Source organism: Equus asinus, chromosome X (assembly GCF_041296235.1).
Source record: "Equus asinus isolate D_3611 breed Donkey chromosome X, EquAss-T2T_v2, whole genome shotgun sequence".
Classification (NCBI taxonomy): domain Eukaryota; kingdom Metazoa; phylum Chordata; class Mammalia; order Perissodactyla; family Equidae; genus Equus; species Equus asinus.
Genome location: NC_091820.1, coordinates 133,833,106 through 133,840,925, shown reverse-complemented (window position 1 = coordinate 133,840,925; position 7,820 = coordinate 133,833,106). Strand labels below are relative to the sequence as shown.

The following is a 7,820-nucleotide window of genomic DNA, read 5'->3' as shown; positions in this document are numbered from 1 at the left end:
TGGGCCAGTTATATCACCTTACTAATCAAATAGCACATTTAGTTGTCTACTTTGCTACTATCAAATGTAACTGCTAGCAATTGGTCAGCTGCAGTATGGGGAGACAGAATGTATGGCAAGGTTTCAGAAGGTTCCAGCAAATACATTGGGAGGTGGGTAGTGTAGGGGTACCTAAAAGTCATACTGTGTTTGCATTCTTTGGTCTCTTGTCTATACTTGAAGAGTGTCCTGCATGACTCGAAGCTAGCTTGGCTATCAAATGGTTGGGCTCCCTCTCCCTCTATCTCTCACAGACCCAGAAACATTGTGGACATTTTTTCTTATTAAGGTAAGTGGACATCTGAAACAGAAATCTCAGGAAGCTCCAGGAAAGGTCCAGCTAAGATGCCAAAGTGTTTGGTATTCAAGACCAAGGATAGCAACAGTGAGAGAGAAACTTTAACACATGCACACCAAGAGGAACATAACCAGTTCAGGGAAATTTCTAGAGGGCAGGGTCAGTGGGCATCAAGTATTTGAAGGGTTCTCAAGCAGAAAAGAGAGTAGACCAGCTCTAATTTATTTGAGTTGGACCAGTAGGTAGAAGGCTGAGGAGACACATTTGATAACACCGGGTTGTTCCAATATATAGTGAGCTCCCATGGATGAAGACCTTTGAGCACAGGCTTGATGACTAATTCTCAGAGAGGCTGGGGAAAGAACTCCCTCCTTTGGAAGATATGGGTCTAGATAACAGCTATGTGTCCTTCTGACTGTAAGATGATATTACCCAATGACTCTATAACAAGCTAGAGAATCCATATTTACTATTTCATTATTTCAGGAGGTTTCTGTTAGGTTTTAAGTCACCTTATGGATAATTCTATGCCAAAAAAAAAGATGGCAAACTAATCAAAGGAATAACTTCAACAAATTTTATATTCATTAAGGCACAGTTATTTGTTCCAGTCTAAATTACTTTTTAAAACACGTAAATAGTCTATAACTAGTACTGGGATTATACAAAAAGTATATGCTATTTGCAGATATGTGCAGCAGTAGGAAGAAAAATATGTCCTAATAAAATTACAGCTCATAAGTTTCAACATTAAAAACCGTAATTTAATTTTATAATCCATCCTTATGAAGTCACTGAAGATTTGTAAGCCTTTTCCTAATGAGGATCTATGGTGTAACGGCCATAGTACTCTGAGGATGGAGGGGCAATGTACCTCGAAAAACATTTGAAAATCCATTTAATTATATCAGGCCCCATGACAAGCATTTATGAATGCACACAGCGAAAACCAGAAGTGTGATTTGGGATCACATATCATCGGCTGAGTAGCAGGAACAAAGCTAAGTAAAATTCTGCTTCTTTTCTCAAATTAGCAGGATTGACTCAGTTTAATTCAAGTTTTCGTTTCTCAAGGAGTAAGCCTATGGTGCAGTACTATTCCAGCTTGATTGACTGATTCGTCGCCTAATTCCTAACACTGAGTTTTTATAACTTTTGCAAAGCTAGTAGATATGCCACACATATTTCTGTGGAGACCCATTGCAGACAATCGAGACTCTGCCATTCATCCAAGCAAAGAGGATGGGGCCGACAGAATCCTAGGCTTCCCACACACTGCTGTTTGCACCTTAGGTGTTATAAACTGAATACTAATTAGGTTTTAACACTTGTAATTAGATGATTTATTCATGCTGTTGTAATGTACTTTTCCTTTCCAAATTTGCTTTCACAGTTGTCACTACCAAGATCAATGCCTGAGTTTTGGTGGCATCATTGATAACTTCCAACGGACTCGACCATTGGTCAATGCTTATTCGTTGAATGACCAAACTCCAGAGTCCAACCACTTCTGGTTTATGGCAATAGCCTCCTAATTAGTGGTCTTGCTTCTTTCACCCTTAATCTTTACAGTCTCAACACAACTGCCAGAGGGTTTCTCTTAAAATCAAAGTCTGACCATGATCCTCCTCTGCACAGATTCCTCCAGTACCTCACCATTTCACTCAGGATAAAAGCCAAAGTCCTGTGTAAAGCCTGAACTAGAAGGCCCTTTTTAGCCTTGTCCCTCCATTCTCTCTCTGACGGCCTCTCCTACTGCTCTCCCCTTCATTCACCCTACCCCAGTCAACTAGCTTCCTTACTATTCCCAGGCCTAAAACGCTTCTGCCTTAGAGCTGTTGAACTGATAAAGCTTTTGAGCTACTGGGAATACTCTTCTCCCAGATACTGGCAAGACTAACTCTCTCATGTCTTTCACATGTTTTCTCAAACATCACCTAACTACCCTACTTGAAATTATAACCCCCAACTCCATTACTCTGCTCTCTTTATACTTATTATAGATACAGTAAAAATTCACAGAATCTATATTCTGAAAACTACAAAATGCTGATGAAAGAAATCAATAAAAAGAGAGACGCACCATGTTCATGGATTGGAAGAGCCTACATAGTAAAGATGTCAATGCTCCCCAAATTGATGTACAGGTTTAACAAAATTCCTATCAAAATCCAAGCAGGATCATTTTGTAGATCTAGATAAGAGGATTTTAAAATATATATGAAAAGGTAAAGGAACTAGAATAACCAAAACAATTTTTAAAAATGAAGAATAAAGTGGAGAAATCATTCCATTTGATTTTAAGACTTTGTATAATGCTACAGTACTCAAGCATGGTACTGGCAAAGGCATAAATACATAGATCAATGGAACAGAATAGACAACCCAGAAATAGACACACATAAGTATGGCCAACTGAATTTTAACAAAGGAACACAAGGACTCAATGGAAGAGAGATAGTCTTTTTCAACAAATGGCTGGATCAATTGGACATACATATGCAAAAAAAATGAACCTCAATCTAAATCTCATCTTATAAAACCTTAATTCAAAATGGTAAAAAATTTAAATGTTTAATGTAAGACCATAAAACTTTTGTAGATAACACGGGAGAAAATCTTCATGACATGGGGTTAGGAGATGAGTTCTCAGGGAAAAAAGTGATAAATTGGACTTTGTCAAAATTAAAAACTTTTGCTCTGTCAAAGATACTGTCAATAAAATAAAAAGACAAACCATAGATCAGGAGAAAATATTTGTAAGCCACATATCTAACAAATGACTTGAATCCAGAATATACAAAGAACCATCAAAACTCAATAGCAAGAAAAAAACTACCCAAGTTAGCAATGGGTAACATGCTTGAACTGAAACTTCACCAAAGAGGACATAAGCAAAGAAACACATGAAAAGATGTTCATTGGGCATTAGAGAGATACAAATTAAAACCTTGGTGAGAATCACTACATACTTATCTAGAATGGCTACAATTAAAAACAAAAAAGACAATACCAATTGCTGCCAAGGATGTGGAAGAATAATTCTTCTCATTCATTGCTGTTTGGACTGTAAAATGTTACAGTCACTTTGGAAGACAGTTTGGCAGTTTCTTATAAATTTAAACATACACTTGCCATACAACCAACAATGCCACTCTTAGGTATTTACCCCACTGAACTGAAAACCGATGTTCACACAAAAACCTGTTTTTAGATGTTTATGTTATTCGTAATTGCCAAAAGGTGGAAGCAAAAAAGATATTGCTCAATAGGTGAATGGATAAACAAACTATGATCTAGCCATCCAATGGAATACCATTCAGTGATAAAAAGGAATGAGCTATTAATCCACACAACAAGATGGATGAATAGTAAAAGCATTTTGCTAAGTGAAAAAAGCCAAATTGAAAATACTTTACATTGTATGATTCCATTTTATATGACTTTCTGGAAAAGGCAAACTTTTAGATATGGAAAACATATCAGTGATTGTCAGGGGTGGGATACAAGGAGTGACTGCAAACGGAACTGCACAAAGGAATTTTTAGGGTGATGGGGCTGGTCTCTTTGGGACAGTGGTGGTGCATACATGACTATGCATTTTTCAAAATCCATAGAACTATATACCACAAAGAGTGACGTATGCAAATTTTAAAAAGTCAAACAAGACGTCAGGGGAAACTAGGCTGGAATGCACACTGTGACAAATGAACCTAACTATATTAGAAACATATAAAATAACCTTGCTGAAAGGGGTGGTGGAATAAGTAGCTGACCTAAGTGACTTTGGAAAACAGTATTTTGAGTAGATGCTCTAGGGCTAAAGACAAACAAAAGTGTACATAAGCAATGTACTTCAGTCGGTAAATTTGTTCTCGTAGGAGTACAGGTTAGCAATTCTGAAACTATGCTAGTGTTGAACAAATAAGGAAATGGACGGCGAATTGAGGATGGGAGCTAGGTTTCTCACAGTCAGAGAGCAAAGGTACAAATAAGCAAGGTGGGAAGGCTAGAAGAAAAAACTCAATGGTGCCGGACTGGAGTCAGAGATACCAGTATGAACTCACACACACACACACACACATATACATATATAAATGCACAGATACATATAGACAGATAAAGAAATAAATAAACATGCATGCATACATGGATTGGTATTCATAGGCATGCGTATATATGTATACATGTGTACACACATACATGAACACTGACACGTATGTATATATGTATGCATGTGTATATACACATATATGCAAACACTAATGTGTGTGTATACATATATAGCTCTGTCTACTGAGAGGGCCTCGAAGCAGTGACACTCCAGTAACAATGAGTACGCCTGCACCCACATTATAGTTTGTAAATGTCATTCTCCATTAAAAAGAGCCAGGGCTTCCTGGAGAAATAACAATTCTAGAGCTGGGGGAGGGAAAGAGCACGAAAAAGGATGAGAGCATGTCAAAAGGACACAGGAACTAACTTGAAAGAGCTCTCAGTTGCCAAACCTGGAATAATTTGCACAACAAAGTAAATAACCATATGATAGCTGTTGGATTGGGTTGGATTGGATTGGATAGTATTAGATTGTAACCCAAAGAATGAACTACATATCCATGAGTCCACACTGATCTAAATAAATAAATAAACGGAAGAGAAGGGAGAGATCTTCCTTACAGAAGAATTCCTAATAATAAATGTAGAAGGAATGAGGGAAATAGAAAATCACCATCAGAACACCACAGTAATCATTGCTGCAGGTAAGATCCACAGGTAAATGCTAAAGTCAGTGGGCAAAACTTTAGGTAGAAACAGAATAGTTGCACAGCCTCAAAGTATCTCTCCCAAAATATTTATTAATTACTCTGGTGGCTTTAACATATGTCCACAAATTTTTCGATACTCGTCCATCCAGGAAGTGGAGCTTAATCCCTCTCTGCTGAGCGTAAGCTGGGCTGAAGGACTGGCTTCTAAGGAATAGAGGGTGGAAAGGGAAAAATTGGAACTTTACAAAGGAGAAATCCAACAGATACCACCTTCAACAAGTGATCAAGTTCAACATGATGAGTAATAGGTCATGTTGATATCATGCTCCCCCAATATAATGTGATGAGAAATCTATAACTCCAGTCTAATCATGAGAAAACATAAGGTAAACCCATGCTGAGAGACATCCCACCGAATAACTGAACAGTACTCCTCAAAACTGTCAAGGTCACATAAAAGGAGGAAAGACTGAGGAACTATCAGAGGTTACAGGAGAATAAGAAGACACTGCTAACTAAATGCAATGTGGCATTCTGGATTGGATCCCAGAACAGAAAAAGGACATTAGTGGGAAAACTCAAGTCTAAGAAAAGTTGGTAGTCAAGAGTATCATATGGCTGTTAATTTCTTAATTTTGATAAATGTATCATGGTTTGTAAGATGTTAACATTAGGAGAATCGGGGTAAAAAATATAGGAAAAACTTCTGTACTATCTTTGCAACGTTTTTATGAGTCTAAAATTATTTCAAAATAAAACATTTTCTTTAAAACATATTGGAAATTATCAAGTGCTGGCAAGGATGCAGAACAACTGGATCACTCATACATTGCTGGTGGGAATTTAAAATGTTACGGCCACCCTAGAAATCAGCTTGACAGTTTCTCATGAAATTAAACGTACATTAAACATACAACACAGTAATTGCATTCATGGGCATTTAGCCCAGAGAAACAAAAACGTATATCCACACAAAAAACTGTATATTAATTTTTACAGAAACTCTTAATAACAGCCCAAACTGGAAGCAAAGCCCAGATGTCCTTCCATGAGTAAATGATTTAAAAAAAACTGTGATCCATCCATGGAATACTAGTCAGCAATAAAAAAGGGATGCATTGTTGATACACACAACAATTTAGATGGATCTGGAGGGAGTTCAATCTTGAAAGGTTATACCCTGCATGTGTGTCTTTTTATGACATTTTAGTGGCATTCTTGAAAAGACAAAACTAAACTATAATCATGGAGGACAGATCAGTGGTTGCCAGGGGTTAGCGGTGGGGTGATGGAACAATTGTGTATTTTGATTGTGGTGGTGGTTATATGAATTTGTAAATGGTATAAAATCATAGAACTATAGACCAAAAGAGTCAATTATACTGTATATTAATTCTAAAAATTAAAAAATAAAAGCTGTACACCAAGGATTTGTGCACTTTACACATTACTGTATCCATGTTGTAACTCAGTGGAAAAATAAGTTCCAAAATAATGTAGAAATTGTGCCATATTTTAATGTCTACATTTTCAACTAAAGTCAAGTGATGAAAAAATATAAAAGCCAAACACATGGGGCTCCTGGAGTTATACTTTTCCTATTGATTTCTACTTATTGCAGTAAGCTGATTACAGTACGTTCAAACATTTTCAGACATGGTTTTGGCCCAATATGTTGAAGTTTTTAACTGTTCCATATGTGTTTGAAAAGAATGTACATGCTATAGATATGGATTTTAATATTTTATATGTAGTCCATTAGGTCAAATTTGTTTAACATGTTGAAATGTTTCTCTATTTTTCTTTTTTTTTTTTACAGCGCAGAGGTCTTTTATTTTCTTTCACCTATCATGCCATGAATTCATAGGGAATGGGTTCCAGCAGCTCAGGCTCCTTTCCATTGGTTCTCACAAAGTGTGCTTCTCTGGGTGGAGCAGGCTGGCGCTTCAGTTGAACCCAATACCCTTCTCTTTGGCTTCCTTCTTTTTCTGATCACTTTCCTTCACACGTTTCAGGAAGCTATCCCGGCTCTTAGAGTGCTTAATATGCTCAATACGTACATTAATTCTTTTGGCAAGAATCTTGCCCTTTACTTGTTTGTTTACAACAATGCCAACAGCATGCTGGGTAACATTGTAGACTCTTCCAGTTTTGCCATGGTAACATTTGTGGGGCATTCCTTTTTGAACAGTGCCCATTCCCTTGATGTCTACAACATCACCTTTCTTGTAGATTCGCATGTATGTGGCCAAAGGAACAACTCCATGTTTTCTAAATGGCCTAGAGAACATATAGCCGGTGCCTCTCCTCTTTCCCTTTGTGTTGGTCATTTTGGTGAATTACCGGAAGATGGCGGTGCCAGCCGAAAGGTCTATTTTTCTTTAAACTGAGATATGAGTGTACATCTCATTGTTGTAGAAGAATGATTTGTGGATATTTTTTTTTGAGGAAGCTTAGGCCTGAGCTAACTACTGCCAATCCTCCTCTTTTTGCTGAAGAAGACTGGCCCTGAGCTAACATTGTGCCCATCTTCCTCTACTTTCTACGTGGGACGCCTACCACAGCATGGCTTTTTGCCAAGCGGTGCCATGTCCGCACCCGGGATCCCAACCGGTGAACCCTGGGCTGCCAAGAAGCGGAACACATGTGAACTTAACTGCTGCACAACCGGGCCGGCCCCTTGTGGGTGTTTTTTAGGCTGAAGATTAAGGTAGTTT

At 37.7% G+C, this 7,820-nt stretch overlaps 1 pseudogene; it reads right to left on the bottom strand.

The window, feature by feature from the left end:
* Positions 1-6,892: 6,892 nt before the first annotated feature.
* Positions 6,893-7,453, bottom strand: LOC106846166 (large ribosomal subunit protein eL21-like; annotated as a pseudogene).
* Positions 7,454-7,820: the final 367 nt, after the last annotated feature.